This window comes from Phodopus roborovskii, unplaced genomic scaffold (assembly GCF_943737965.1).
Source record: "Phodopus roborovskii unplaced genomic scaffold, PHOROB, whole genome shotgun sequence".
NCBI classification, from domain to species: domain Eukaryota; kingdom Metazoa; phylum Chordata; class Mammalia; order Rodentia; family Cricetidae; genus Phodopus; species Phodopus roborovskii.
Genome location: NW_026125401.1, coordinates 29,031 through 51,483, shown reverse-complemented (window position 1 = coordinate 51,483; position 22,453 = coordinate 29,031). Strand labels below are relative to the sequence as shown.

The 22,453-nt window shown below is 47.9% G+C and overlaps 1 pseudogene; it reads right to left on the bottom strand.

Moving 5' to 3' along the window:
* Positions 1-8,767: 8,767 nt before the first annotated feature.
* On the bottom strand, positions 8,768-13,969 carry LOC127215262 (transmembrane protein PVRIG-like; annotated as a pseudogene).
* Positions 13,970-22,453: the final 8,484 nt, after the last annotated feature.

Below are 22,453 nucleotides of genomic sequence, written 5' to 3'. Positions count from 1 at the left end.
ACCAGATGAACCACAATTTTAGCCTCAGTGAGGTCAGAGAGGGGGCCTCCTGGTCATGAGTACTCACCTCCAGGCTTCATCTCAACGTGCCCTACCGTCTGGGGTTACGTGTAAAAGGTCACCCATGGTAGGGCTGTACCTGACTATGACTGCCTAATGTCAGGTGCTGGACACCAGTGTTTGCTTTGTTTGTTTATTTTTTTAAATTAATTTATTTTATGTCCTGACCAAAGCCTCTCCATCCTCTTCTCCTACCACTCCCTACCCCACTTCCTTGCCTCCCCTCAATCCACCCCTCCCTTGCTCAGTAGAGGCAGGCTGCCCATGAGTGTCTGCAAAGTATGGCACACCAAGCTGCCTTAACACCAAGAACCTCCCCCTGTAGTTGGGTTGTGCAAGACAACCCAACATGAGGAATAAGTTTGGAAGAGCCAGCCAAAGCACCAGGGACAACACCTGTTCCCATTGCCAGGAGTCCCCCAAACAGACCAAGCTACACAACTGTCACACATATGCAGGGTGCCTAGGTCAGTCCCATGCAGGCTCCCTGGTTGTTGGTTCAGGCTCTTCTGTGGGGTTTCCTTGGATGTCTTTGACCCGGACCCCACCCCAGCCCCTGCTGTCAGAACCTTTCCCCTTCCTCAGCAGGACCCCCCACCCCCAAACTCAGCCCAGTGTTTGGCCTTGGGTCTCTGAATTGGCATCCTTCAGTCACTAGATGAAGGTTCTACACTGCCAACAAGGCTAGTCACCAATCTGATCACAAGGGATGGGAACACTGGCATTTTTACACAAAAGGTTATTCAGGTGTTCAGCCTCGCTGCTGCCATCTGCTGGCGCCTTAATCCCAAGTCATGGACTCAGCTGGAATTCCATAGGGACCCTCTGTGGGATGATTTCTGCCCTTGATGCTGTCATCAGTCTCCTGCAGTGACAACCATGTTTCCCCAGAAGCAGTGAGTGGGCCCTGCAGCCATGATGCTGTCACAGGGGAGGGGCACTTTCTGTGGAGGAACAGCTGTGCACACGTGGGGCTTTGTATCCATGTGACCATGGAAGGTGAAAGAACCTGCTGCTGCTCAGCCTATAGCAGGAGTGTGCCCTGTCCCCACAGAATAAATAAGTAAATATAATGAAGAAAATTAAATCCCAAGTTAGGCAGGGAGGTACATGCCTTTAATTCTACCATTTGGTAGACAGAAGCAAGCTGGCATCTGTTAGTTTGAATGTAGCCTGGTCTATATAATGAGTTCCAGGCCAACTGGGTTACACGGTGAGAACTTGTCCCCCCAAAACAAAGAAAAACAACAAAGGAACAAACAAACAAATGAAATGAATCACAAAGAAACCAAGCAAAACATCCAAGGCACATGGTGTCCTGAGTGGTAGTGATGTCTGAGCTGTCCTTGGCCTCCACATCCATGAGCACACACTTGCACACACATGACCTGCACACACACACACACACACACACACACACACACACACACACACACAGTCATGCAAGGCACCTTTCACAGCTGCTCTGCCCCCACATGTTTACGCAGTCCTCACCTGAGTACACAGGGTCTCTCCAGGCATGCTCTGGGTTTCTTCAGACTGCAGTTCCTGACCGTGTCCCAGAGGTCACACTCTGATTTTATACCCAACCTATTTCTCTCTGAATCATCCAATCCCAGAAACTCCACTCAAAATATCCACAGTGCAGTCCCTGTGGGTTGACTCTGCAGACACCATCATCCATGAGAACTGTCCATCTGTCCGCCCATCCTGTCTCACCACCCACCCTCCCACTCACTCCTTGATTTGTTTACATGACAACATGCAGACCCACAGTAACCACTCAGACTGGGGTCTGGATAGAGTGGAGGAGAGGCTAGAGAGGGTGGTGTAGACAGGACACTCAAACTGTAGCCGTGGCTTTACAATAGCACACAGATGTCCTGTCCCCATATGGCACCTTCTTTGTCTCCTAGGATGACATTGTCATCTTCATCTCCCTCATGTGCTGCCCAATCTCAGCATGAGCACTCCCTGACACCTGCCCAGGGGATCCCTAAGAAGAGACTCTGCACTGTGTCCTAATGGCCCAGTGGCTGGGATGGGTGACCAATCTGTCACCTGCTCCTCTGGTGTAAAGTCTCCCAGACTCTGCAGATAGCCTAGGCCAGATGGAGAAATTCACAAGTCATTGTGTTTGAGGTCACAGAAATGGAAAGGCTGCCAATTTCCTCTTCAACATTATATATATATTATGTGAAAGAAAATATTGTCACAAAATTTGTTTAAGTGAATCTAAAAGATTTGTTTAGTGAACAAAGAGGAAACTCATTATATCTAAGTTCCCTGTCTCCATCAAAAATGAAGTAACAGAGATGACCAGCTTCTTTGACCTTCTGTAGTATTTGCAGTTTTGGTGAGCTTTACTGTTTGTTTGGTTTTGAGAGAGGGTTTTCTGTAGCCTCGGTTGCCTCAAACTCAATAGGTACAAATGATAGCCTCCAATTCCTGGTCTTCCTAGCTCTACTGTCAATCATGGGAATACAAGCACATGCTACCATGCCTGGCTTCCTCTAGTACATTTTGTTATATGACCATTTGAATAACAGCTTTGAGGTCCTTTCCATGTGCCTGGCTGCCTGGAGCCTGGAGTGTATTAACAGTCATTTATTTAGATGACTGGCCAGACAATCATCATGGCAGCCTCAGGGATGCTCAGAGACACCACACCAACTGCCAAAATCACTGTGACCACAGCTGCTGCGGAGTTCAGCCTCAGGAGGCTTGGATCCAGTGACACCACTGCAGACATCTCTCTGCTGCCCAGGAGACTTCACTTTAGCCAGGAGAGGCCTTGGTGATTTCCCCCATGACCCCTCCATCTTCAGCTAGTCTTGTGGGGTTAGCATAGTTTTCCCAATGACTCAGCTCAGGCCCTTTATCACTACACATTCAAGGATTGTCATTAGTGGAGTAAGAGCTGCACCTGTACAGGGCTGTGATTGGTGGATCTCAATCAAGCAAGTCCATGCACCTTCTCTGGCTGTGAAAGCAGCCTGGATTTCATTCTTATTGGTCAGTCTGGATGCTGTCCTTATATCCCAGAGGCTCTTTGGTAGAAGCTGACCCACTGACAATCAAATGTGAAGACAGACCGGCTTTGGGAAGGAAGTCTTGTCCTAGAGAAGACCCCAGAGGTCAGAATATCAACATGGCTGGAAATAAGGAAAGCAACTGCATGTAGATGGCCTGTGAGGAAAGGAAGCTCAACATGGGACCCAAGCAAGCCATGTCTGTCACCTGTGGAGCAGCATGGAGGGGTCAAGGAGAAACAGATGGATTGCTGGGAGTAAGCCATGTAACGAAAGTGTTATTAATTCCATAGACTGAAACGGCTTCATCCGGTTCTCAGGACAGAGGAAGATATTATGACCTGGGCTCGGGAAAGGCCATCAGAGCTCACGTGGCAGAACTGTGGGGTCTCTTCTTACACCTTTCCAAGGACAGGGTGTTTGCATGGCACAGGCCTGCAGACATGCTCTCTGATTCCCAGCCTGGGGCAGGGAGGACAGTTGGGAGCAGGATGTGTGGTCACTACTTTGCTGTAAACTCTCCTCCCAGGAGAGAGGTCCTGGCTCCTGGACATCTGTAATCTGGGGTCTCATAGACGATGTCAGGTGTGTGCAGGTGTCTGTGAGAGGGAGAGGACAGTTTTCTTGCACCCACTTGTGTGCCCTGGAATTGAACCCAGATTCTTGGGCCAGGCAGCAGGCTCCTTTTTCCTACTGAGCTATTGCTCTTCTCCTCGTGTTTCTTTCATCCATTAACATATAACTTTAAAATAATTGATCTAAAATAAATTTAGGAAATGTCATGACCATGTTTGTCCCCTTGGGAATCCACATTGTTTCTTATTACATAGCCTGCCGTTGCTCTGGAACTCAGCAATTAGGCTAGACTAGCTGGACAGACAGCCCATGACTCTGGTTGACTCTTGCTTGTCCAGGGCTGGGATTGCAAACATATGCCACCTGCCAGGTTCATAATGTGGGTTCTGGAGATCAAGCTAAGATCCTCATGTGTCCCCCTACCCCCCCCCCAAAGCGTTGCTGGCAGAATCATCTCTCTAGCTCTCTTGCATGCCTCTTACAACAAATTTCCCCAAACAGCCTGTCTGAATCAAAGACCATTGCTGTGAAGAGACACCATGACCACAGCAACTCTCACAAGGGAAAACATTTAATTGGGGCTGGCTTACAGTGTCAAAGGTTTAGTTTATTATCATCATGGCATGAAGCTTGGTGGTACACAGGCAGACATGGTGCTGGAGATGTAGTAAAGTAGCTGAGCATTCTACATCCAGATTAGAGGCATCAAGAAGAGGAAGACACTGGGCCTGGCTTGAGCATTTGAAATGTCAAAGCCCACCCCCAGTGACTCACTTCCTCCTACTAGGCCACGCCTACTCCATCAAGGCCACACACCCTTTGTGCCACTGCCTGCTGACCAAATATATAAATCCTTGAGTCTATGGGGCCATGCTTATTCAATCCTCCACACCTGCTCCCTGGGATGACAGATCTACAGGGCTGGGGTTTGGCTTTAGTGTGCTGGCCTGTAGGAGAAGATCCAGATCTACCCTTGCGGTCACCCACAAATGGCTGGGTCCTTGGACCCAGCCCTCGGTTTTTTGACTTGACCTCACTATGCCTGCTAGGCTCTCCTCTCTTCCAGCCTGACCTCCTGACTACCCAGTCCTTCATATATACCATGTTGTCCCTCCCTCCCTCCCTCCTTCCCTCCCTCCCTCCGTATCTCTGCCTCCCTCTCATACCTCCTCTTATCCCGCTGGTTCTCCTTGTGTCTGAACCTCTCTCAACCCAAGGAAGAGGCTGTCTGGACCAGCAGTGCTCCTCTTGGCTTCAGACCTCATTGTTGCTACCTTGTGTCTCCTTAAAGCCAAGTGATACATTCTTTTTTCCTTTCCCTGCCCTGAACCCAGGTGGTTCCCCATAAGGATCTCCTAGGATGGGCTTGCCAGGGACACTAGGTACACGACTTCCCTAACTGTTAAGGGTATTTCCCCAACATGAGATACACGACCCAGGAGTCACCTGCAACCTTGGTACTGTCATATAGGAGGGACTTTTTGGAACACAAAGGCCTGGGGGCTTTGATGATCAGACAATGGACACCTGAAGGGATAGGGTCTGTTCCCAGGGTGTCCTGAGGCCATCCTTATCCTTTCTGTTCACAGCCAAAAGTGTTCCGCCAGCAACACAGATCTTTAATCCACTCACTACTCTCTTTCTGGTTCTCCCATCCAGGCTTACACACAGTCTTTTCTAACTGGAGCATTGCAGGAACCTGCTCGATGTGCCCTTGTCCCTTACTGTCCCCTCACTCCAGTGCACCCAGCTTCTCTCCACAGGAGTTAAAGTAGTGGGGTTCTTTTGGTGGGGACTGTGAATCTCCTGCCACTGCTTTGCTTAAAAACAAAAACAAGTGCCATAAAGGACTTGTGGCAAAGCCAGATGCTCTGTGTTCAGTCCCAGGGACCCATAGTAGAAAGAGAGCTAATGCCCTGAAGTGCCATAGCAGGCTCAAGTACATACACAAGCTTTGTAAGCCACACCTAATAAAAAGTAAATACATACAGGGACAGAGAGATGGTAACGAGGTTATGATTTGTATTGCTCTTGGAGAGCCCTGGAGTTTGCTTCCTAGCACTCACTTTAGGTAGCTTACAAACCAGGGTTTTGACGTTTCCTTTCTGACCTTGGGCCAGATCAAACCAAACTCAAGACAGGTCCATTCAGGCAACAAGGGACCATCAGCTCCAACCTATAGGATGGCCGAGGATAACACTGAAATATAAGACAGGATATTATAGAAACATGTGAACATGGCCAGATATAGAATGGAGCTGCTCTTGTCAATGTACCAAAAGTGAACACACTTGGAAGAAGCAGATGTATTTTGTTGCCTGAGGGTAACCGCCAGGCCACAGCCTCACATAGAGATCTGTGAAGAAATCTTACAGGGTGGGAGAGATGGCTCTGTGGTTAAGAGCACTGGCTGCTCTTGCAGAGGACCTGAGTTTGGTTCTAGCACCCACATGGCTCTCAACCACTGTAACTCCTATTCTAGGGGATCCAATGCCCTCCTCTAGCTTTTGCAGGCATAACACATATGCAGTACACATATATACATTCCATCAAAACACTCATACGCATACAATAAAGAGGAGGAAATCTTACAAGAGAAAATTCCAGATGTGTGGGCACATGGAAGCCCAGGACAGGCACACATAGTGAAGCCTACACACATTTGATCTTGTCCTGAATCAAAAATTCCAAGCGTGAGTCTAATCTAACATGCTTGCTTTGGAGAATACAAGTATCATGGATAGGAAACATTTTGTTGTTGTTGTTGTTTGGGTTTTTTTTTTTAGTTTAAAATTTTACTTTATAAAATTTTGAACTCATTTTTTAAAATTCTGTGTATGGGTGTTTTGCTTCCATGTATGTCTGTGCACCACATACATACCTGCTGCCTGTGCAGGTCAGAAGAGGACACCTGATCTCCTGGAACTTAACAGTTGTGAGCCACTGTGTGGGTGCTGGGAATTGAACCTGGGTCCTCTGCAAGAACAGCAGGCTCTCTTCACTGCTCAGCTGTCTTCCAGCCCTAGTGGGAGTGCTTTTAAGGACCAAGGAAAACTTACACTGATGTGTGATGGGAGCCCAGAATAAAGACACCGGACAGAAGCAGAGGCCCTTCCTCCAGGCTCTCCCACATAGAAGGTGGGCAAGGGTACTGGGCTTAGTGAAGAGAAAAATGACTGTCTTTCACTGACTCCAAATAGATGTTGGGGGTCCATGCCATATGAAAAAGTCAGAAGGCCACAAGCATGCTATGTTTATTTTGAGCCTCCTTTTTGTGTCTGCTGTATAGTTTATACATCGCTCATTTAATGAAATATCTGTTTGCCTCAGCCATTGTTGAAGGAATCAGATCACCTCACTCATGCATTTTTGTTCAGTCATAAGAGTAAGAGGACAGTCTGCAGAAATCTGTTCTCTCCTTCCACCATGTGGATCCCAAGGAATGAAACTTTAGTCATCTAGTTTGGCCACAAGCACCTTTTACCACTGAGCCATCTTGCCTACCCAGTTTTACTCCTCTCGTCCATAGCTACGTGTTGGTTCAGCAAAGTGCAGAAAGATTGGCAGAGATTGAGAGACTGAATAATGGAAAGAAGGAGAAAGGGGAGAGTGGTAAACCTAGGGAGCACCAAGAAAAACCTCTAATTTTGTTCAAGTTTAATTGTTCTAAAAATCACAAACTTTGGGCTGGGCGGTGGTGGCACATGCCTTTAATCCCAGCAGAGGCAGGTAGATTTCTGAGTTCACGGCCAAGGCCGGTCTACAGAGTGAGTTCCAAGACAGGCAAGGCTACACAGAGAAACCCTGTCTCAAAAAAATCAAAAACAAAACTAACAACAACAACAAAATCACACTTTGGAGGTCATGCAGGCAAGCAATGTGCTCTTGGTCTTGCATCAGCTTGGATCTGTCAATGAGCTTGGATCTGTCAATGAGACCTCCAACTGAAGCCACCTTATAGCTTAAAACAGTTGTCCAGAAAAATGTACCCTTTGCTATGCTCTCTTCCATCAAAGGGTGCTTCTTGTCTCTGAATGATTAAGTATATTGTTAGAGGCACCTGGAAAGTGAACCAGAAAGGCCCCAGTGTTAAGAATCACTCATCAATGTCTTCTCTCCATGTTTAGTGCACCCAGCAGCAGCTACGGTCACTTGGCAGCTGGGGTGGTGTCTCCTCTGGGCATCCCTGAGGTGTTCACACAAGCAGGCTGCCAAGATGACTGTCTAGACAGTCATCTACAGGAGGGTTCATTCATCATCTCCTCTGTCCAAGTATCTGGACACAGAGAAGGGGCTTCAAAGTTGTTACTCAAATGGTCATGTGACTTGCCAGGTCAGTTTCCAAAGGAAGACTGAGCCTTTGCCAGGTTGTCCAAAAAGGGAGAAACATCAAAGGGGCCTATATCAGACTTACACAGAAATCACTATTCTCAACAACATTTAGGTGCTTAATCCTTGCCAAATACCCATAGGGAGTGTTGAGTCTTTCATTTGTCTCAAAAGAACATTATGATTCCCTTAGGGGCAGACATTGGCTTCTAATCTGATTACCAGTGTTTGAGAATTTAGGTTGCCTGACCTGAGGCAGTCTTTGAAAAAAAAAGAGAGAGAGAGAGAGAGAGAGAGAGAGAGAGAGAGAGAGAGAGAGAGAGAGAGAGAGAGAGACTAGAGAAAGCGCTAGAGGAAGCCAGGTGTGGTGATGCATGTCTATAATTACAGCAGCTGGGGGAAATGGGACAATTTGCAGTCATCCTTGGCTATATCTTGTGTTAAAGGCCAGCATAGATGACTTAAGGACCCATCTCAGAAAAACAAAATAAAAATACCAAGTACTTTGAAAAAGTACTAGAGGGGAGGTGATGGATAGGAGCTCTCTGTCAGAGTTCACTTTGGTTTGGAAGGAAGTTGAAGGTGATAGAGTTCTCACTTAGGCTTAGTCAACTTTTGTAGGTACCACTGTTTTTGTTTTGTTTTGTTTTTAGTAACATATAGACAGTTGAAGAGGGAACTGGTAGTTTGGGGCATTCAGATTCACTGACCCTGGAGTTTCTTCAGTAGGTAAGGGTATTGTAGAAGCTGGGAATCTCCCTACCACAAGCTTAGATGACTTTAAGAGCATCACTCACTCCCACTTTGGAGTAGGCAGCCTCTTCTTGGGGGCTCCTGTGGATGGGGAGACAGGCAGGTGGTCCAGGCACAGCTGGGCTGGAGAGGGTGAGGAGAATGTAGGTGGTGCTGTTGTCCTGGGTGGAGACAAATGGCCACTGCAAGGCTCTCATAAGCAGAAGCATGGCTTGCTTAAGCATCCTCTCTCATGGCAGGCCTTCACATGTCTAGTACCATCTCCAACCTCCCTTTACTTCCATCAGGGTGGTATCTGGGAGTGGCTTATCTTGGTGTTTTATTTGTGGTCTGGGCTGAGGGAAGTGGTGCACAGAAAGGGTGAAGAAATGGACAGGGAGTAAAGGACCACAGGACCTGCAGTATGTTATCCCAAGGAAGCTTCTGGTAGTAGATGGTTCACAGGAGAAATAAGAAGGCAGCTCTGTTGTCTGCCACGACTGTGGAAAGACCAGCTGCAGAGACTCAGGTCTGAGCAATGCTGTTATTATGAGCAGTGTCATAGTGCCAGGTTGGAACAAGAGAGAGAACTTGGAAGTGAGGTGCAGCTGGGTCTGAGGGCAGAGTGAGGGACATAGGCAGAGGAAGCAGCTGAGACTTGGGGATGATTGTCAGGAAGATAATGTTGTCAGAGGCCTGGGTGACAGGCAGAGGCAGGAGAGAGAAAGCAAGGGTCAGAGTATGGAGCCTGAGGTGACTTCTAGGGGACAAAGAAGCCAGGGGCATCAGAGTCTGAGCCCAGTGTGCTCACCATGACAATGAGCTTCGTCCCCTTGGGTGACTACCATTCCTCCATGCCTTCTCTATGTGTTCAGATGAGCTTGGAAGAAGCACATAGTCTGCCCCTTCATCTGCAAGTTCAAGATTCTGAGGAAGATGGGTGTCTGGCCTGGTGACTAGGTCCTTCAAACGCTCTTGTACGAAAGGCAGGGTGGCATTGTAGATAAATTCCCCATGGAAGTGCTTCCATCTCCAGAGAACCCTCATCTGCAGATCCTTTGTCAACCCCCAGGGGCAGTAGAAGAAGGGGATCTCAACACAGCCTCCCTGGACAGCAGAGAGGCATGGGAGTTGTTGAGCCTCCACCCCACCCCAAGACATTTACTCTATTGGATCCTGCCAAGTTCCCTAGGAAGGATGGGGAGATCTGAAGCTGTGGAGGGGGATGGAAAGGACAACCCAGAGCTTCCTGAGTCATCGTCCATAGGCAAGTGTGGAACACAAGCCAGGACTGTCCCTATGTCCTTACGTCCCCCTATGGGACAGGAAAGACAGGTAAAAGTTGGGTTGGACCACTCTGAGGGATGAGCTCTCTGGGGCTCAGAGGCCTGTCCACATGGCAGTCCACTCTTCCCAGCCCCACTGGCCCGCCCTGTGGTTAAGGCAGAGTCCCTGCTGGCAAAGTCCCACCACTCACCAGCTTGCAGGCATGGTGCTGGCAGCAGCAGAAGCAGGATCCAGGCAATGTCCCGATTCTCTCCAGGAAATGAGAGCAGCAGAGCCATCAGACAGGCAAGGAGGCCCCGTGGAGGGACCCCGGGGTGCTCAGGAGGCAGAAAGTTTCGTAAAGTAACCCAATCCCCAGGGCCTCCCCAGGACCACTAAGAGTGGGACCTCCCCATCAGTCAAATTCTTCTTTTCCTATATTGTGGATCTTCCCTTGTGGTTGCAGACAAGATAGATGCACCTGTCTTTCAGCCCAGCCCCCCACTTTCTGCTGGGAGATGTGTCCTGGCCCTCCCTCCCACTTTAACCTTCTGCCTTGTCTCATCCTTCACATGACCTGTGATGTCCCCTTTACTCTTTTGGATGGTGGTTGTGGCTTAGTAACTCTCAGGCCCTGGACCCTTTCCAGCCAGACCTGTCTCATGAGCGAGTTGATGTATTTCACAGATGCTAAATCTTTTTTTAAGAGAGGATCTGTGAAATTCATTTTGCTATTGACCGCTGTTCTGCAGAGCTTGGCTGGAACTTCAGTTTGGGAACCCTTGTCCCCTTCCTATAACTTTGCCAACAGACATAATGTCCTGTGCTTTTGGGGATGTGGCCACAGACTGACTCCCTCATGGGGCTTTGGAAAAATCTCAGGCAATAGGAAGGAGGAGGCAGGTCCCACTATTCCAGTCAGACCGCTCCTACCCCATAGCGTCCTGATTAGGACCATCTCCCTGGTCCTGTTGGCCAAGCTCTCAAAGTCTGATTTGGTTTTCAGATCCTATAGCTTGTTGTCATGGTTGGCAGTCTTCCAGCCACTTCCTGTGCCTGGTGGCCCCATGAGACTGGAGTTGAGACCCTGAGAACAATGCACTAGGTGATGGTTCGAAGCCCAAGAGCTAACCATTGATTTGAGGTCCTACAATCCCTTCAGTCTCACAGCCATTGTAGCTAGTCCCTGGTGCAAGGCCTTGGGTTGAGGAAGAAAGGTCTTGGGCACAGGCTTCAAAGGGCGTGGCAGTGATGGGACTGGGCTGCCAGGAGGGCAGTGAACCCTGAAAAAGACAGGAGGAGACAGCCGGGCTATGCTGGGGTACAGATATCAGGGTTAGATGCAGGGGCCTGCTGGGGTTGGGGGGGCAGACAACAGGAACAGGGAAGGTGAGAGACTAGGGACACACTCAAGCGGTGTTGTCAAGGGAATGAGGCTGAGGGTAGCAGAGGCTGCACTGAGGAAGCCAGGTTTGGGGTGACTGGAGGCAGAAGGAGATAGTGGGGGATTCTTGGGGATCTAATTGCTGGTCCTGCCAGATGTGAGTAGGCATGGAGAGGAACAACTGTTGGTAGCTTCTGGACAGTGGCTGGGGATGGCCCAAGTTACCCATCCCAGTCGATGGCAGGGCTATGAATTCCAGGTCACTTTCCCCACTCATGGATCCTTTTGAGGATATTCCCTAACCCATGGCTTCCTGGGCTACGGCCCCTCGGGGACCATCTGAGCCCTCAGCAGGAGTGTTACTTGTCACCTGGTAGAGACAAGGCCATTTATAGAAGTTCCAGGGGTGCAGTAGAAGCCAGCCCCACCAGGATTGCTCAGGCTGGTTTTTTTCCCTCTAAAAGACCTCCTGCCTCTCTCCCAACCTTCTCTGTATCTCAGGCTCTGTTCAAGGGTGGCAAAGCCTACACGTGCCAGACAACACAGCTTCTCAGGCTCCTGGCTTGCCATCTCTCTCCTTAGGCTTCCTCACCTTCCTTACCCACCCTGCAAGCAAGAGGAGCCTCACATAATCAAGCTATGTGGCTCACCATGCTAGAGTGACCCAGAAATCTAAACCCGAGGTCCTTATGGCCCACAGGGTGTCTCACTCATTTTGTCTCCTCTGCAGATGATGTGAAGGCCTAGGGTGCTTATCTCATGCAGAGGAACCCAGTTCCTGGATGGAACGACTGGATTTGGGTAAGCCTGTGTTCAGTCCCTGTGTCTACAAGGCCTCTGCCTGCCTCTGAGTGGCCACTGGGGAGCAGCGTCTGCTTCTCTGCTCATAAAGAAGAGCTAGAGGAGCAACAATGGCATCTGGAAGAGGGTGTGAGGGTGCCACTCCAGCTATACAGGGAGTTGAGCATGAGGAGATCAGGTCAGACAACAGGGGTTGAAGGGTCCCTCAGCAAGGACCAACCACAGGTTCAGCCTGGGTCTTAGTCCCAGTCCCTTCTGGTTTCAACCTGCTTCTACCTCCTGATTGACTGAATCTGCCTCTGACTTCCTAAAGAAGCAAAGTCTAAATAAAGCTAAAGCCCCAAACAGAAGGACCACTTTAATGACATTATTAAAATCATCTGGGAGGTTTGAAATGTGCAAAACAGGATGTAATGACCTTTGTCCTGCTCCTCCACTCACACCTGTGACCACACGCTCATACACTGACCACATTCTAGCTTATCAGGGGCCTAAAAGCAAAACAAGATTCATGAAGAGGCCTGGTGCAGAGTGATGTCCCAAATAGCTGGAGGGAACCGAGGGTGTCTCTCATTGAACTCCCAAGCATCTTTCCAGGCTACGGTGCTCCAGAAGGTCTGTGGAAGCAAGGATGTTGGAAACTGTGTGGGGCAGTCTCTCCCCTGCCAAAGCATACAGTCCATTCTCAGTGGAGATGAAGCTGCCAGTGTGCAGAGACTTGGGGAAGCTGGGAAGACAGGACCAGGGACTGCTTGGTGAGTGTGGGTCATCAGTGGAGAGTGGTGTACACTAGGGCAGGTGCTGGTCAGGGTGAACCACAGCCTCATACAGAGGAGCTGAACAGGGTGGTGGGTGGTGGAAAGTGTTCAGGGATGCTTGGTTGGCAGACTATGGGGGACCACTGGTGCCCAGAGACCATCCTTCAAGCCTCACCTGAGCTTGCCTCTGTGCCTGGGTGCTGGTGGCAGATGACTGAGATTTACTGAAACACCTGGGGAGACAGAACAGGAGGAGTCAGGGGCAGAGGGCAGCTAGCCAAGTGGGGTGGGGATGTTACTGAGCCCATTCTCACCAATGCTTCTACCACCACAGGAGATATAGTATAAAGACGAAACCAAGCAGGAGAAACCCTGAAGTTCCCAAGATCCTAGCCAGGTCTCCTTGAAGAGTCAGAACAGAGAGTCCTAGAAACAGAGGAAGGTGCCAGATGGGCAGCTAGTGTCAAGGTCCCCCCTTCCTCCACTCCTCAAGATACATCTGGATCTGAGCTCTGCAGATCTCCACAGGTAACCCTGGAGCTATGGGGGAAGGTAACAAACTCGCAGCAGAATGTGGTGTTGGCCAGGGAGTTTCTTGCTTTCGATTGTTCCAGGGTCAGAGTGAGGAAGACACTGTTGGAGGTTTCCCAGCTGGCCTGGGAGTCAGGGACCCACTGCTGGGTGGCAAGTTCTGGATGTAACACAGCTAGTTTGGTCCTTTGGACATCAACAAATCCTTCCCAGCTCACTGTTACCAGAGAGATGAGGTCAGTTCCTAAGACCACAGCGAATTGAGAGAGAGAGAGGGATAGGAGCTTGGTGGCCTCCATCTGGACTTGCACCCATACCTTGGGACTTCCTGAGGGAAGACAGGAAGGTCAGTGGCTGTGTCTCCACCCCCATGGCCCAGCATTTCTCTGGCCTCCCCACTCACCTTCAGAGACATAGAGGGTCAGCAAGGACGAGAAGAGAGCCAGGGCCTGAGCCTGGGCCATATTTGCTACAGGGGCAACCTATGTTCCTGTTTTCATGCTATCAGCAGTTAGAGCCACAGTAGTGGCTCCCCACAACTTAACACTATTTCCTTCTCAAAGGCCCTCAGGGTAACCAGTTCCCCCTCTTAAAGTTACAGTGCCAAGATTTGCTTGCCTTTCCCTAGACCTGCAGTGGTGGGGAAGGCTGCAGGGGTTGCTGACTTCAGTCAGGGAGAGGAGGGTGCATGGCTAGTCATGAGGTGCTTAGCCCAGATTCCATCCAGCCTTACCCAGGTAAGGGGCTGCGAGCGGAGCAAGTGGAGAATGGGAGACCCTGCATTCAGGAAAGCCACTGGGGGGGGGGGGTGGCGCATCCAGGAGCCAGCCTGAACAACCTAGCACACTCTCTTTATTATACATTAGTAGTCCCCACTTTGAGTCTGCAGCCCACCACCATCCTTTCCTGCTCCTGTCCCATGCCCACCTGGAAACCCAGAGGTAGAGTTCACTTGCCCCATGCAGAGCTCTGCTTGTTGGTGCCTGACTTCAAGCTGCCTGGATCCAAAGCACGTTTCAAGGCTTTGGCCCATCTCCACCATCCTGTTGACTCCCATTCTAACCAATTGGCTTCCCTCTGCTGCTCTTACCACCATCCACCTATTCCTCATCTGCTGGGAAGAGCAAGAAATAACAATTTGGCTGGCTTGTCACCCCACATGGCCCTTGGCTTCACTGCCGCAGCCTAGGTAACCGGACAACACACAGGTCAGTCCTTCACTTGCCCGCCCCGATTTCACATGGAGCCAAAGCTTGCTGTCTCTGACCTGTTCTGCCTCCCTGCTTGACTCTCCCCACCCATTGTGTGGCAGCATGCCCTGTGTTGAATTTGGAGGTCCCAAGAACAAGTTGGCTCTTGCCCATGAATTCTATCACAGGCAGTAAGTGGCCCTACCAAATTGTTTTTCTTTCATTAAGTGTTGCTTCAAATCACTGTCCTGTGCAAGACTGTTTACAGAATGCCACAAACTGACCAGAGTGCTTCCGTGCATGTGGTGACAGGTGACCCTGCCTAGGGATCAGAATGTCATGTACGGAGCCTGGATCCCAGGTCTGTACCAGAGCCCAGGCTATTATCTGGGGACTATCTTGTCATTTCATGCCTCTCTAAGCATAAAAACCAGCCCTCACAGGTGCCAACCAGTGTGGCCTCCAGGCCACTGCCTCCACAGTTCCCAGCCTAGCCAGCATTCTCTTGATCCTTTGATTGCCTCTAAAGCCCAGAGGACAAACCTGACAGAGACCTGCTGTCTCCAGTAAATGTGACAAAGCTGACTCAACTCAGAGAGGCCAGGAGTGTAGGACACAGGACCTTTGAAAGTTCCCATAACAACGCTGCACTTTCCCTTGATTGTCCACAAGGCTAATTAGATAATTAACTGTAACTTCAGAGCCTGTGTTTGCAGTTTTAATGGCCATCTTTACCAGTCTTAGAAGCAGTTAAGTTTCAGATCTGGGACAAATGGTTGAGGTGTCCATTAAGCTATCAAAGCAGACACGGCCCCTAGGTTCTCCTTGCATCCCTTAGACCCTACCTGTTACAGGGCCCTTCTGGCTGGCACACCCCACTCCCTACCCTAAACTTCTCTAGGCCAGGGGCTGGACTAACCTTCCCTGTATAATGCAACCATATTGGTTACCTGATTCCTTTTCTCTACTCTCTTTTGAGCTCCCTGGCTGCTCCATCTGCTCCCCCTCTGTCCCCTCTCCTTTCCCTTCCCCACTTTCCCCACATGGCTCAGGGGCATGTCTACTCTGGACTCTCCCAGATGTCTCTGCCTCTGACTATGCTCTGCCACATGTCTGTAATAAACTTTCTCCTTTACCATATCTAAAAGCCGTCACTGTCGACAAAAGTTTCTGTCCTGTCTGGTCCTACAGGCATTTAGTCCCAAATAAATACACTGAGGCTTATATTGATTATAAACTGTTTGGCTTATTGCTCAGGCTTCTTAACAGCTAGCTCTCTCTTAATTATTAACCCATTTCTATTACTCTGTATATCTGTACATGATCTTGGCTTACCGGTGATACCCAGACCTCTTGCTTCCTTGGCAGCTGCTACATGGCATCTCCTTGACTCCACCTACTGCTTTCTCTATCCCTGTTTGGATTTCCTGTCTGGCTAAATTCTGCCTGCCCATTGGCCAAAACAGCTTTATTCATCAGTCAATAAGAAAACATATATTCACAGCATACAGGACATCCCCCATTGAGTCATGTTCCCCACCCCCCACCCCTTTCACATAGAACATCATGATCTTTCCTGTACCTTCTGGGTAGATGGGATGAACATCAATCAACTCTTCAGTTCAGGCATGGAAGTCTTCCCATAAACACTGCTTCTACCAGAAGCCCTGACCACCACATCCTGTCCTCCTTGTGGAGGCAACCAGCTCTTTCTTGGGGGCCCTTTTTTCTTTCTAATGGCTTGACCTAATGCAGAGAGAAAACCAGGCAGTGGCTTTAACAAGAGTCAGTTCCTAGGGTCCAAACACAGGGTTCTGTATGGCCAAGTCCATTAAAATCCAGAATATTGGGGATTCTGGTAACAGCACTTGATGCCTGAGTTCAGTCACTGGGCCCTCACAGGGTAGAAGGAGAAAAAGACTTGTGGCAAGTTGTCCTCTGACTTCTATATTGTATCGAAGTAAAGCAACATAAAGCAGAAAAGTAACTGCTGCAATGGCTGCCCCATTAAGGAAGGTTTTTATTATAGATAAGATGTGAGGGCTAAAGTTATGTTTTAAGTTTGTTACTGTGCTTAAGAGATCTATAAAACAAAAATGCCTCTAATCTGTAAGCCCCACTTGCCGGAGGACAGATAATTTCCTGGAATGCTGGAGACAGCTGTTCATGTAAGCAGTAAGCCACATTTTCACTTTTGTACCCCCACTGTACAGGATGTACTTAATCACATGTAGGCAGGAAGTACATCAGGATGTATGCTTGCCCCCCCAGTTGTATGAAGGCAGGAAGTACATAGCTGATGGGAGATGTCATTCTATAAATAGGTTTCTCTATTGGTTAATGAATAGAGCACTTGCATAGGAATGCAAGATAGGTGGGACTAAGAGACAAGGAAGATTCTGGGAGATGCAGTGGGAGAGTCAAGATGTAGAGACTTGAGAGAAGAAGCTCTGAACCCTCTCTCCGGTAAGATAAAACCATGTGGAAACATTTAGACTAATAGAAATGGGTTAATAGTTAAGACAGAGCTAGCCAGTAAGAAATGCAAGTAACTGGCCAACAGTTTTATATCTAATCTAGCATCTCTATGTGTTACTTGGGGCTGACACGGCTATGGGACCAGGCTGGTGGGAAAACTGCTCCTAACACATAGGCTTGTGTGTTTCGCCTTTATAATAAGCACCTAACTAATGTAATTCGAGACCATTCTGTGGGCATCCCAGATATGGACCTGGCCAGTGTCCATCATTTTGGCCAGTATTTAATAAAACCTGCTTCAAATTTGGTTCAAAGATTGTGGTAGTGGTCTTATTCTCCCATGATGGAATTAACAAAGAGAGAGAAAATGTCTAGAAGCATCTAGAAGAGTTCAGAGCAGAGAGGAAAAGTAGACTGGGTGTAGCCAGGACTAGGGAAATGTGAAAGCAAAGTGGAGATAACAAGAGACAGAGAATAGAAAGATTACAGGGGTGTAAAGGAAGCGGGGATCTGAGATTAGGATAGCCAGGAGGCATGGGGAATTTGAAGTGTGTAACAGGTACTTGTGAATAGGGACTGAGGGAGCTTGGAGGCCAGCATGGACTCTGATATGCAACCACACATGTATTTCAATAGAAAGCTATGTTTTTCCCCCCATCCCACCCCCACCCCCACCCCAAGAGGCAAGGGAAATGACTCCTTTTGGTGGACATGAATACATTTCATTTCTCAAATTCCTGGGGCATGCTGGTGCAGCTTGAGCTCATTTCTGGATCTATGAACTTCCCGAGACCTAACATATTTGTGTGCTGTTGCATGCATGCATGTGACCACACATACAAAATAAATAAATATGATATGTATGTATGTATGTATATATATACATACATATTTTTCCAGGATTTTGTTTTGTGCCAGTTACATGTAGACCAAGCTAGTCTTGAACTATGTAGCTGAGGATGACCTTGAAATTCCGATCTTCCTGCCTCCATCTACAGTTTGCTAAGGTTGTAAGCATGTGTTACTACCCAGGCCTTCATAAACACCCTGCACAAGCTCTCTGAACTGAGTTACCCTGCCAGCTCAGGATGCTTTTGAGATAATAACTAATTGTTATTTTCCTTGTGGTGTTTCTACTTTTCCTTCCTGTTAGGCAGAGCCTTCTCTGTGGAAAGCTGGCGACTTCAGGGAAGCAGTAACTGGGGTTAGAGTGAATTTGGTAATGTTGGCCTAGCGCTTGCTCTTGATTCAAACATTCAGTTTCCTTAAGGAAACCTACAGAAACTGTGGTTCAGACAAATGCTCATAAGAAGCCAGGGAGGGGGAAGGGAGCTCATGCTACAACTCAGCATTTGAAGGAAGAAGGTGTGCCAGAAAGGGGGTGGGGTGGGAGCAGATTCCTGAGGTCAGATCTGGCATATGCCCAGACCATAGTGTGTAGACTGAAACCCAAAGGCACCTCATTCTACATGCCTTGGCACAACCTTAGGGAAAACTGAGAAAGTGGGGAGGCTCAGAAGTTGAAATTTCCACTTTCTGGGCAGAAGGGCTTAAAGTCATGGAGGAAAGAAGCTATATGTTTGTCTGAGCTTGTGGACTAAAGCTTGTCATTTGTACATTTTACATATTTTTCCTTCTCTGTGCGTATGTATTTGTGTATGCACATGTATGCAGGTCTGTGCATGTAGAGGCCAGAGGCCAGAGGTCAGCATCAGGTGTCTTCCTCTGATACTCTCTATCTTATTATGTGAGTCAGGGTTTTTCCCTGGACCTGGAGCTGACCAAGGGCTGGTATTATAGGCACATGCACTCCATCTTTTCCTTTTATTTTAACATGGGTTTGGGGGCATTGAACTCAAGTCCTCATCCTTGTTCAGCAAGCAATTTATTAAGTAAACCATCTTCCCAGTGCATATTTTACTCTTTTATCAAATTAATGAGTGTATACTACTATGCTAAATCGGTTCAGGCTAACTTACTGCTCTGAAGCAAATAACTTTCCCAATGGATTTTCTGGGACCCTGACAAAAATGTTACCACCCTCTCAAACCTACAGCATTAACTACAATGGTAAGCTTCCTCCTACTCCCACACAGATAATTAAATAAATATATTTGGGCTTTTACTCTTTCTCCAAAGTATCCTTCTGTCATGGAGCTGACCTGCTGACTTCTGTTGCAATAGGCCTGGCTTTCTCTTTTCCTCTTCATCTCCTTCCTCCCAGCAGTTGTTAAAGTTCTCAGCCTGTCTACTCTGTTGTTCTTCTTTCAAACCAAGAAAACTGCTCTTGAGCTTACAAAAAACATTTTTTTAATGGCCCAAAGTGATGTCTCACACTTGTGATCCCACATTTGGGAAGTGGAGACAGAAAGATAATCATTCATTAGAGACCACCCTAGGCTACATAGTGAGTTCCAGACTATCCTCAGCTACAATATGGGACTCTTCAAAACAAGCCAAACACCAGAACAATTAAGGGATGCACAGACAGCAGTTAGGAGCATGTGCTGCTCTTATACATTGGGAGTTGGTTTCCAACACACATGTTCATCATTCACAACAACCTATAATTCCAGCTCCAGGAAATCTAGCCTCCAAGGTGCCCTCCTCTGGCATCTGCACCCACATGCTGCCCCCCCCATTAAAAAGTAAAATCATTTTACAGATAAGTAAAATTAGCTAGGTAAATGAACTACAAACGCTATGTCAACAAATGGTAAATAGTCGTAGGCAACATCAACAGAGAGCTGGGACTCAAACAGTATCCCTTAATCACTGAGACAGGCTACCTCACCATGTGAATTCTTAAAAGGCTGCTGCAACAACTTGGGACACTTGTTTGGCTTCTACATAATTCTCCACTGGTTCTTTTTTGAGACAAGGTTTCTCTGTGTACCCCTGGTTGTCCTGGAACTCACTCTGTAGACCAAGCTGGCCTCAAACTCAGAGACCCACCTGCCTCTGTCTCCAGAGTTCTGGGATTAAAGGTGTGCACCTCCACACTCAGCTCTTCCATTGGTTCTACTGAGACTGGGTGAGTAGGAATGTTTTCTAGTTTGTTACTTCACTCCTTCATAGCCACAGCCCCTTAGTGCTTTCTGTCCTAGTCATCTTGTTTCTCCACACACCCAGGACTCTATAGAGTCTAGAGTGATTTGTTTTGTGCATTCTAAGGAGTGCAGTGCTTCATGCTATCTCCAGGGCAGGGCTCAAGAGACCACAGTGAAGTCTTCAAAGATCTATGGACAGAAGGAAACTCTGTCCTTCCATTGCCTCCCCTCACTTCAAGACAGATTATTTTCTCTTTCTATAATCCCCGGATCAGGGAACTAGGGTTCAAAGACTGATAACTTTTACCCAGTAGCCAAAGACTTTCTCAGTGACCCAGACAATCTCTTCACCTTGTGACTCAGACACAGCACCATTAACTTTCCTCTTTGGCAGAACATAAAGCAATAACACCAGTTTGGGGTTTTGTCATCATCGTGTGTGTGTGTGTGTGTGTGTGTGTGTGTGTGTGTATTGTATATCCATGTGTATACAGGTGTGCACACCAGTACACATGTAGAAGCTGGAGATTATATTGGGTGTCCTGTTCTATCACGTGGTCTCTCATAGAACCTAGAGGTAGGCTTGTGGTCAGTAAGCCCCAGCTGTCTTCCTGTCCCTTCCTCCCATAGTGCTGGGGGTTAAAGATGTGTGGCTGCTGCTGAGAGACCTAGCCCTCCAGCAGGTCAGAGACTGGAAAGGTGTGAAGTAGGTGAACTACTAGGCAGCTGACCTGAACAAGGGGAGCTCATGGACCCCCAGACTGATAGCTGGGAAACCAGCATTGTACAGACTCAGACCCCCTGAATGTGGGTCTCAGTTAGAAGTCTGGGCAGTCTTAATGGACCTCTGACAATGAAACCATGATGTTTCCCTGGTGTACAAAAGGACTTTGGGGACACATTCCCCATGGAGGGATACTCCCTTAGCTTAGAGGCAGGAGGGAGGACCTAGTCCCTGTACCAAATGACTTGACAGATTTTGATGATCCCTCCTGGAAGGTATCTCCCCTCCCTGTGGAGTGAGGGATGGGATAGGAGGGGGGTTGGGGAGCATGGGAGGGAGAGGGAACTGGGATCAATATGTAAAATCATAAGAAAAAATATATAATAGTTTTCATTATGATCTGCAAGTAACTGCCCAGTGAGGAGTGGGTTTTCCCAAGAAACAATCACACTATACTAGATACAGTATGATCTTCTCATGTTAATTACACCATGCCAAATACACACAGCAGGAACACAGAAGCAGCAACCAAAAGGAAGTACAGCAGAATCAAGGGGTCATTATGGAGACAGTCCACCCTCCTACACACACACCCTACCCCCCCACCCCCCAGCTTTACCTCTCCAGGATTTAGTTTTGCTTGCTATTCAATGACTTGAACTCCATTTCTGATTGCAGCTCCTCTGACATGACCAGTGATGTGTGGCCATGCCTTGCTTTTCATATGAGTGCCAGTTTCAGAACTGAGGTTCTCATACTTGCACTCTTATCCACTAAGACTGAGATGCTTTTAAATGATAGGGCTTGAGATGAACACAGGCATTTGATGTATCTGCTTCCTGGGTAGTACTACAGACCAAACTTCTCCCATTACCTTGCCTTCCCCACCATGATGGACTGAATTCCTCTCAACCGTTGCACCAAAACTATGCCCCTCCTTTTGTTAGGTAGTTGGTTACTGATGAGAAATGTTGTTAAACCAGAAAAACTGGTGCCAGGAGTGAGGATAAGAAGTGCCATTTACCAAGTTTTAGTCTTATTCTTTTTTAATTTTTTTTTTTTTTTTTTTTTTTTGCTATGCCTGAATTTGCCCATTTTGGAATGAAAATATTTACTCTGTGCCATGTATGTTTTTAAAAATAGTTGTGTCTGTGTGGGAGTGTGCAGGTACCACAGTGTGCATATGGAGGTCAGAAGGCAGTCTTGAGTGTCTGTCCTCTCATCTTTCAGCTTGTTTAAGGCAGGGTCTGTTGTTTGTCCCTGAGTATGACTGGCTAGCTGGCCCCATTAGCGTCTTGGGAAGCCTTGTCTCTGTCTTCCAGCTTGCCTTAGGAACACTGGGATTACAGATGAACACTACCATATCACAATTTACTGTGTTCTATGAACCCAAACTCAGGTCCCTCTAGTTGATAAACTGTTTCTTGATTTTATATATGTTTACAGTTAAAAGAGTACCTTGGATTTTAAAGAGAATGAACTATGCAGACACTGGAGGCTCTTACAGAACTAAATGCACTTTGTATTATGGTAGGGGAACTT